The sequence below is a fragment of the Cetorhinus maximus genome, chromosome 11 (genome assembly GCF_964194155.1).
Source record: "Cetorhinus maximus chromosome 11, sCetMax3.hap1.1, whole genome shotgun sequence".
In the NCBI taxonomy this organism is placed as follows: Eukaryota; Metazoa; Chordata; class Chondrichthyes; order Lamniformes; family Cetorhinidae; genus Cetorhinus; species Cetorhinus maximus.
The window spans coordinates 7,834,258-7,844,766 of record NC_135889.1 but is presented as its reverse complement, the minus strand read 5'-3'; positions in this window follow the sequence as shown (position 1 = coordinate 7,844,766).

The following is a 10,509-nucleotide window of genomic DNA, read 5'->3' as shown; positions in this document are numbered from 1 at the left end:
ACCATTTCGGAAGGGAACAGGTAAACAAAATAACTGATAAGGTTCCCGTCTCCACAGAGCTGAATGCTGAAAGAGGCAGGGCCCCTCTTTATTGGCATTGTCAGGGCAACCTCCGCTGTGGAATCTTATGGCTATCTCCACCTATCACTGGCCCTCTATCCCGCTCTACCAGTCCCACCCCCCCTTAAACCAGCTCATATTTCACCTCTTTTCTATTTTTCCTTAGTTCTGTTGAAGAGTCATACGGACTCGAAACGTTAACTGTGTTCCTCTCCGCAGATGCTGCCAGACCTGCTGAGTTTTTCCAGGTATTTTTATTTTTGTTTTGGATTTCCAGCATCCGCAGTTTTTTGCTTGTATCTCCGCTGTGGAATGTTGTGCAGCTGCCAGGCTGCAAAGTCTCTGGTTGGAAGTGGGCTTGGCATTAATGTTTGTCGGTCAGGGCCAGGAGAGGGTGCTCTCCACATTGGATTGGGACAGGAGCTGTGCGTGGCACACCCCGATTGCAATGCTTTCCAGCTTTATCGAGCTTAATCAAAGCCCTGTGACTCATACTACAGGAGCTAAATTATAATCGGTCCTAATCCTAACCCCAGGCTCTATTTACCCTCTCAAGTGGGCACGAAAGATCCTGTGGCTCGTTTTATTTTTCCCCTTTAATTCTTTCACAGGATGTGGGTGTTGCCAGGAGGGCCAGCGTTTGTTGCCCATCCCCTAATTGCCCTTGAACTTTGCTTTATTTATTTAATGATCTTTGCCAGTTATAAAACTTCCTTTTCTCTCTCTTTGAGATTCAATAGCTAAAAATTCACTCCTCGTTTATTTCCTAATGCAAGTTCCTATTTATGCTGTATCTACTGGTATCCCATCTTAGCTCATTCATCTTCACTTAAAAAATGCCTGCTTTACATCCAACCCTTTGATGAGTTAAACCTTGCAGTCTGACTGTCTTCAGTCTAAATTAGTCTCTCTCACACACACACACACACACACACACACAGCATTCACAGAGCCCTCATAAGCTTGCTTCATAGTATCCCACAGTAATATTGGAAAAAGTGATCATTTCTATACACTAGACAAAGGTGCACCAAGTCCTCATCAGAGAGTTGCTCTACACTGACAATGTTGTGCTAGCATTCCACATTGAGGAACACCTTCAGCAGCAAATAGACAGACTCTGATGCCTGTAAAAAGAGTTTGGTTTGACTATCAACATCAGGAGGACAAATGTCATGGCCCAGAAGATTGACAACTGGGAGACAGTCGCTGACAGCCGTGACCTCTGGAGGCTGACTGGAAGGACATTGGAAGAGGTGAGCAGAAACGAAAAGCTCAGCTGGCCAAGAAGAGGGCCCAGAGAGAACAGAGGCCAGTGAATCATACACCTTCTCAGCCAATGTCGCCCTCTGCAGCAAATGCAGCAGAGACTGCCATGCCAGAGTGGGGTTCCTGAGCCACAGCAGATGATACTCAACACGGAGTTGACCACCATGGCGCAAGCCATCACCTTACGAGATGGAAGGTTGCCTCAGGCCTCTCATATATCCTAATAATTGCGATGTAACTAGGCCTATCTACTTGATAGAATGTTCTTTCAGAGAGCCAGTGCAGACTTGATGGGCCGAATGGCCTCCTCCTGTACTGTAATGATTCTGTGATTCTGAGTTTTCCCTGTGCCCATTTGGGGCCGTATTTTGACTGCCACTCGGAACCATCACTTCTCTGGTCACATTTTTCTTCTGTTCTCTTTACCCCTACAGACCCCTTCCCCTTCCTGTCATTCCACCTTTCATTCTCCACTCTCAGATGCTCTGCTCTCCCAAATCCCTAACCTAACTCTTCAGTACTGCTTGACCTCCCTACACTCTTGTCACCATCTCAGGCTTGACTCCTTGTTAGATACGCTGAGAGCTTCCCTCTCTATCTCTCTTGGCATCCTCCAACCAGCTCATCGAGGCATTCAGCACTGGCCGATTACAAGCAGCAACTCCAATTGCCCCATCCCACTCTCCCTTCGACCTTCCTGCCTAGTTCACCTTGCCCACCTTCTTCCCATCCATCTCACCCCTCCCACTGCTGACCCAATGGAGTCGGCCAGCGAATCAGCTCTCATTGCCTTCTATGCACCTCCCTCCAGAATCTCCATTCACTGTGAACAAGGACTCACTGTGGATGATTACGTCACCATTATGACCTAGACAGAAACTTGGCTGAGGAATGATGACACTTTCCCCTAAATAAAGCTTCCCCTCCTGACTATACCTTCCAGCGTTGCTGTGACAGTCTGCTACATCACAAAATCGCGACTTGGACTCTTCCCTCCTCTCTTCTGACACTTTCTCCTCCTTTCAGCTCCTCAATTTGTTCCCCCTCCACCCCGCCCCCGACCCTCGCCGCTCATTTAGAATCATCGCTCTCTACTAAGAATGATAAAAATTTTCTCACGGAGGTATCTTCACTGCTCTCCTCCTTCAGCCTCTGCACCAAGCAATTTATCTTTGGTGACTTCAACGTCCAACTCAACTCATGTTCTCTCTCCTCTGAGTTCACTGCCTTCTTATCCTCCCTTAATCTCTCCCTCCACGCTAACTCCTCAAACCATATTCATGGTTTGAACATGCCACCTCGCGTGGCCTCACGACTCACATTGTGCCAATCCCAGATAAGGCCATCCCTGATCACTTCCTTGTATCACTCTCCACCCATAGCCCCCTTCCACTTCCCAACCCTACCTCCCTCTGTATCCATCCCGGGAAAACACTCTCCCCCAATTCACTTACAACTGCGCTTTCTAAATCCCAACTCTCTAGCCTTAGGCCCTCTGTTCACCACAACATTGCTCAGCCATACTCCCACCTCCACCTTTCATGCCCTAGTCCCCAATAAAGCCACTATTTTCTCTCACCCTGGCCATTCCCATTGTCTGGCTGCCATCTCTGCCCCCTTAAGACCAAAGGACGCACACTTGGATGAATGTGGTGGACAATTGGTTTAGCCATGCACTGCCTGATCTGGTTGAACCACATAAAACACTGTGGGATCCTGCTCGCAATTGCTCACTATTCCGGATTCCTGGAAAGCAAAGATAGCCCCCGGCTTCTTTTCCCTTCTGCAAACCGTTTCCAATCTCTCCCCCCACCCCCCGTCATCTTCACCCTCATCTCCAACAGTAAGTGTAAGAAAAGCATGGACTGCTTTGCCACTAAGATTAAGACTATCCAATTAGCTGCCTCCGCCAGTTCCCCCTCTTTCCCTTCGTCCACCAGGCCAAACTTCCTCTGAAGATCCCCCTGCCCTAGTCCTGAACTCGCACCATTCTTCAGTTTCTCTCCCATCTCCAGTCATGCCCTCTCAGCTCATATCGTCCACGACACCCACCCCTTGCTACCTCGACCCTATTCCCACTACTAGCCACCCGAATTCCCCGCCTGATATTGTTAATAATTCTCTATCCTCAGGTGTTGTCCCTCTCACCTTCCAATCTGCTGTCATCTTCTCTCTCCTCGTAAGCCAACCTTTGACCCCTCCGGCCTTGCAAACATTTGTCCACGTCTCCAACCTCCCTTTCCTTTCCAAAATCGCTGAATGTGCTGTCGGCTCCCAAATCCATGCCCATCTTTCCCGGAGCGCCATGTTGGAATCTCTCCGATCAGGTTTGCATCCCCGCCACAATATCGAAATGGCTGTCTCACTCACAAATGTCAGCCCGTCTGACTCCGGCAAGGGTAAACTATCCTTCATACAACTGCAAAATACTGCAGATGCTGGAAATCTGAAATAAAAACAAAAACAAAAAAACAAATTGCTGGAAATATCCAGCGGGTCAGGCAGTACCTGTGGCGAGAGACACAGAGTTAACGGGTCGATGAGCTTTCTTCAGAGCTGGCAACAGTTCGAGATGGAATAAGTTTTAAGGACAAGGTAGAAGAAACGAGTGGAAGCCTCATCAGAGAGAAGAGCAGAGCTTCTTCAGGATGGGCATTCCTGGGAGAGAAGTGGCAGGGAATTAAACACTAATCCAAAAATAAAACACTGTGGAGGCTGGAAATCGGAAATAAAGATAGAAAATGCTGGAAATACTCAGCAGGTCTGGCAGCATCTGTGGAGAGAGCAACAGAGTTAACGTTTCAAGTCAGTGACTTTTCATCAGAGGCGTAAACTATCCCTCCTTGTCCCGCTTAACCTGTCTGGAGTCTTTGTCCCAGTTGACCACACCGTCCTCCTCCAACATCTCTCCACCGTCGTCTAGCTTGCTGGGACTCCACTCGCCTGGTTTCATTCTCATCTATCTAGTTGGAGGCAGAGAGCTACTTGCAATGGGCTTTTCTTCCCACTCCTGCACCATTAACTTTAGTGACCCCAAGGAGCTATCCTTGGTCCCTTTTCCCCACTTTCTTTATTGACGTTGTGCCTTTTGGTGGCATTATCCAAAGGCACAGTGTTAGTTTTCACTTGTACGTTGACGACACCCAGCTCTGCCTCACCACCACCTCTCTTGACTCCTCCAACTATCGCTAAGCTATCAGACTGCTTGTCTGACATCCAGTAACGGATGAGCAGAAATTTCCCCCAATTAAATATTGGGAAGACCAAAGCCGCTGTATTCACCCCCATCCTTTGTTAATTATTTCGTAAGTTATTTCAATGTATTGTTGCCTCTATTTTAAAACTATTATATAAATACAAGTTGTCGTTTGGTAGTACAGAACTTGAGTATTGCTGCAAAAAGACATTAATGTTGAAGATTTTAGTCTTGCACTCATCAGGACAAATGCAAGAATACCAATGTCAGGGGAAGCAACAACTTAATACTGCTTGAGGAGACAGTGCTGATTGGTTGGCAAATGACTCTGAATTGATAGAGGCATTGCTATGAAGAATGCACCAGTTAATGGTGACGGTCAATTAACTGCCAAGCATGGTTTGAAATTTAAACCAGGCAGCTTGACACTCAAGGCATAGTCCTGAGGAATGAACCAGCGAATGGCTGTCACTTGTTTTGTTTAGCTGAAACAGGGGCAATGTGTGTACATGCTCTTTCTGTCTGCAAAGAACAGGGCGATGTGTATTAATATATGTAGCTTCCAGTAACTTGCCAACCAATCAGCACTCTCTTTTCATACAATATAAAGCTGTTGCTTCCCCTGACATTGGTACTCCTGTGATTGTCCTGATGAGTGCAAGATGAAAAGCTTTGACACAATGTCTTTTTTCAGCAATACTCAAATACAAGTTGGTGTTCATTGATTGATCTCATTGAGGATAAATGCATTTTCCAAATTATTTTATAAGATGCTAATCAAACGCCAGAAAAATAATTGCATCTAAACTTCAGAAAATTATAGGCCGGTCAATCTGACTTCGGTGGTGGGCAAATTATTGGAAACAATTCTAAGAGACAGAATAAACTGTCACTTAGAAAGGCACAGATTGATCAGGGATAGTCAGCATGGTTTTGTTAGGGGAAGATCGTGTCTTACTAACTTAATAGAATTTTTTGAGGAAGTAACAAGGAGGGTAGTGCAGTGGATGTAGTCTACATGGATTTTAGTAAGGTATTTGACAAGGTCCCACATGGCAGACTGGTCAGGAAAGTGAGGTCTCATGGGATACAGGGGAAGGTGGCGAGTTGGATCCAAAATTGACTCAGTGGCAGGAAACAAAGGATAATGGTCGATGGATGTTTTTGCAAATGGAAAACAGTTTCCAGTGTGTTCCACAGGGCTCAGTGTTGGGACCCTTGCTGTTTGTTGTATATATTAATGGTTTGGACTTAAATGTGGGAGGCATGATTGGGAAATTTGCAGATGACACAAAAATTGACTGTGTAGTTGATAATGAAGAGGATGGCTGTTGTCTCCAGAATGATAGCAATGGTTTGGTTGAGCGGGTGGAGAAGTGGCAAATGGAATTCAATCTGGAAAATTGTGAGGTAATGCATTTGGGGAGGGCAAACAAAAGCCAGGGAATACCCAATAAATGGGAAGTTATTGAGGGGTGGATGAGGAAGTGAGAGACCTTGGAGTGCGTGTCTACAGGACCCTGAAGGTGGCAGGACAGGTGGATAAGGTGGTAAAGAAAGCATATGGAATGTTTTCCTTTATTGGATGAGGTATTGAATAAAAAGCAGGGATGTAATGGTGGAACTGTATAAAACGCTGGTTAGGCCACAGCTGGAATTTTGTGTACAGTTCTGGTCACCACATTACAGGAAAGACATAATTGTTCTGGAGAGAGTGCAGAGGAGATTTACAAAAATGTTGCCAGGGCTTGAAAATTGCAGCTATGAGGAGAGATTGGACAGGCTGGGGTTGTTTTCCTTAGAACAGAGGAGGCTAAGGGGTGGCATAATTGAGGTGTACAAAATTATGAGAGGCCCAGATAGGGTAAACAGGAAAGACTTGTTTCCCCTAGCTGAGGGGTCAATTACCAGGGGACATAGATTTAAGGTGTTTGGTAGAAGGATTAGAGGGGACATGAGGAAAAACTTTTTCACCCAGAGGGTGGTGGGCATCTGGAATTCACTGCCTAAGTTGGTGGTTGAGGCTGAAACGCTCAACACATTGAAAAGGTACCTGGATCTGCATCTGAAGCGCTGTAACCTGCAAGGCTACGGACCAGGGGCTGGAAAGTGGGGTTAGAATGAGTGGATAGTTTATTTTTTCTCTTTTTGGGTCGGTGCAGACACGATGGGCTGAATGGCCTCTTTCTGCACTGTAACGTTTCTGCGGTTCAGGGGGTAATTTTACATCCATTTTGAATCTGTATAAGGAATTCAGAAGAATGTGCCAGGCTGGGACTGGGGAAGTTACCATGAGCTGAGATTCACTCAGGTGCAAGGGCAACTCAGATTTGTACAGCATCTACACCGTTATGAAACGCCCAGGGAGCAAGAATCGATAGGTATACACACGAGAGTGAGGGCGTTTCAGCCAAGAATAATTGTGTGTATAACACACATGCTGAGTTTGCTTGATCTCTTTTGGGTATTTGCTTTACGCTCTGATTATATGGGCCTCTGGCCGTTAGTACACAGGAAATTTTGCCCCAGAAGCTTTCTTTTGTGCCAGAAGGGGGCACCAAAATAAAGCATTTCAAAACCCTTCCTCATCCATTCCTGCCCATTCATTCCTATGTAGTTAAGAGGCTGAATCAGTTACAGAGACCGATGTAGATGATGCCTCTTTATAATTCGATACACAGAATAGAAACGTGGGACTGCCATTGCAATGCCCCTGTTCTTCTTGGCTACATTCAGTTGTGCGCTGGTTGGGAAAACTTTGACAATGGAAAGAGCAAACAGCCCTGATTTGGAAACAAAATAAGAGGCGTGTGCATTTTGGCTGCTACTCGGAATCACTCATTACCTCGACCTTTATATTTTTGCTTCTCTTGACTCTCTATCTGCTTCTGTTTCTGTCACCCAGTCACACCACCTTTTAATTCTCACCTCCTGCCCATTCCCCAGCAAGTTTGCCCCTCGATCACTACCCCAACCCTTCTCCACTCTATCCTCCTGCCCCACTCCCCAGCAACTTTGCCCCTCGATCGCTACCCCAACCCTTCTCCACTCTATCCTCCTGCCCCACTCCCCAGCAACTTTGCCCCTCGATCGCTACCCCAACCCTTCTCCACTCTATCCTCCTGCCCCATTCCCCAGCAACTTTGCCCCTCGATCCCTACCCCAATCCTTCTCTAGCCGATCTGCCACTGTTCCTCACTTGAATTCTCCTTGTAGGAGCCCCCGAGTTCCCTCCATGTCCCCCTTGACATTCTTCAAAGGGCCCATCAGAGCGTCCTCCACTATCGTCTTACAGGCAGTAACTCCAGCTGCTCTCTGAAGGCAGGGTGCATAGGCTCGGTTTGCATATCCTGGAGTGTAAAGATTAATGGGTGATCTAATTGATAGGGTAAATAGAGAGAAACTATTTCCTCTGCTGGGAGGGAGGTGAGAGGGTCCAGAACAAGGGGCCATAACCATAAAATTAGAGCTAACCCATTCGGAGGTGATGTCAGGAAGCACTTCTTCACACAAAGGGGAAAACTCTTCCCCCCCCAACAAAGCTGCTGAGGTTGGGGAATCGAATGAAAATTTAAAAATTGAGATAGATTTTTTGTTAGGCAGGGGTATAAAGGTGTACAGAGCCAAGGACTGTAAATGAAGTTAAGATACAGTTCAGCCATGATCTAATTGAATGGTGTAACAGGCTCAAAGGGCTGAATGGCCTTCCCCTCTCCCTTATGTTCTCATTCTCCTCTCTCCAAAAGTGCTTCACAGAGACATTACCAGAAAAAGACTGGATGTCGAGCTGAAAAAGGAGATGTTGGGGAGAGGTGATGGAAAACTAGGTCAAAGTGGTGGGCCGTGGAGGTGGAGAGGGAGATAGGGAGATGAAGAGGCGCCGACAGGGAACTGAAGAGTGGGTTGTGGGTGACGGTAGGGGCAGCTGCCAATAATGGGGTAAACAAAGGGCTGGATGCAAAAAGGCCAGGGTCAGGAAAATGGAGTTCAGGAGATGTGTTTATAAGGCCTGCGGACTTTTTAGAGATAGGGAGGGTTGGGGCCATGAAACGATACTAACATACAGATGCAAATGTCAAATTTCAGCCAGTAGGGGACCAGGCCAGCCAGTGTGGGTTAATATGGCAGTGTTAAGCATGCGAGAATTGGTATAGTATAGGATACAAACAACAGAATTTTGGTTGAGCTAAAATTATGGAGGGTTCAAAAACTTAAGGTGTAAGAACATTGGAATAGCTGAGCCTGGAGCTGACAAAGACACGGATGAAGGTTTCAGCAGTAGGTGAAATGAGGCAAAGACGGAGATGGGCAATGCTACGGGGAGGTGGAAGTAGGCAGTCTTCACGATGGCGAAGTTATGGGGTCGGAGGCCAAAGGGAGAGGAGAAAAAAAACCTAATGCGCAAATCAACGCGTTAATGAATTTGTAACAGTTTGAGAAAAGAACCAAAAGAGCTAAGCACCAAGCACGGAGATACAGAGTTACCTGCTGCGAGGAAATTATGTGGGATTTATCACCACAAAAATGAGACAGGAAATGTAAACAATTATGGTTTCTTTCTCAGCCAGAAGAGCTTGGGCTGATCGACCATGACACAGAAAGAGTTAGATGAATCAGGAAGTAGCGATTAGGAGGAAGCCAATCATCCTCAAGGTTGTCCAACAATATCTTGCATTTCACTCAGTGAGAGACCCCAACACACTTCACATGAGTGCAGTAAGACAACAATTGACCCTGAGCTAAAGAGAAAGATTAGAAGAGGTGGCCAAAAGCTCGGTTGAAGTGAGAAATTTGAAGGAGTGTCTGAAAGAGGGAGAAAATGGTGGAAAGGTTGAAGAAGGGATTTCTGGAGCTTAGATGAAAGCACAGTTGCCAATGGCGGGGTGAAGGAATTTTGGAGAGTGCGAGGTGGAGTATATTGGAACAATTGAGTCTGGAAGTAACAAAAGCATGGATTGTCATACTGAGACTGAGGGGTGGGGAACAGGATAAGAAAGGGAGACTTGCATTTAAATAGTGCCTTTCTCAGCCTAACCTAAGGATGCCCAAAATGCTTTACAGCCAAGGCAATACATTGTGACGTGTAGTCAATGTTGTACAGGAAACACAGGAGCCAACCTTTGGACAGCTAGATCACACAACAGCAACATGTTAATGACCAAATACTGTATTCTGTTTTAGCTGTTAATTTGGGGAAAAATATTAGCCAGAAGACTTTGGGAAAACTCGCCTGCTCTCTCTGGAAATAGCACCGTAGCATCTTTTATGCCCACCTCAGTGTTGCAGGGAACAGTCCCACCCAATAGGTTCATAAGTCAGTTTGTGGGCTCCCAGTGACGTTTGCAGCCTTGGATGAGCCCGTGTTTCATGCACACAGAACGCGAGAGCTTGCAGCCCCGTTCCATTATTTAAAATTGGGTGCACCTCAATTTTTGGCTGCACTTCAGTTCTACGCTGCTGATGTTTGGCCACCAGGTGAGGAGAAGGGTGGGCAAGTCGGAGGACTTCCTTGCTGGTCTGTCTCTGGACTTGGCCACCCATAGGTCCAGCTTGGGCATGGTTGATGGTGATGCTCGCCTTGCCTCGCTGCCCCTCCCCCATGGTTACATGCGCGCCTGGGAGGCTCTGAAGATTGAGCAGGTGATGTTGGCTGATACTGGAGAGGTTACGGGTGCATTTTTAATGATGGAAATGACAGCTCTGATTCAATTTGCTAAGCTTCCTTCTTTCACTTATCATGGGAGTGGTTATTGTTTGTGCCCCTGTACTAAGGGGGGAAATTATCAATTCCCTTTCCAATTTGAGTGGATTGGGTAAACCCAGTGTTTGAGTTGCTAATTACAAAAGCAGGCACATGGATAGGGGTAGAGTGGGGGCAGGGGGTACTATGCAAGAGCAAAGTACCACAGATGCTAGAAATATTAAATAAAAGTAGAAGCAAAAAAAAGAACAAGACAGAGAAAGCTGCTAAAAACAGCAGTTCA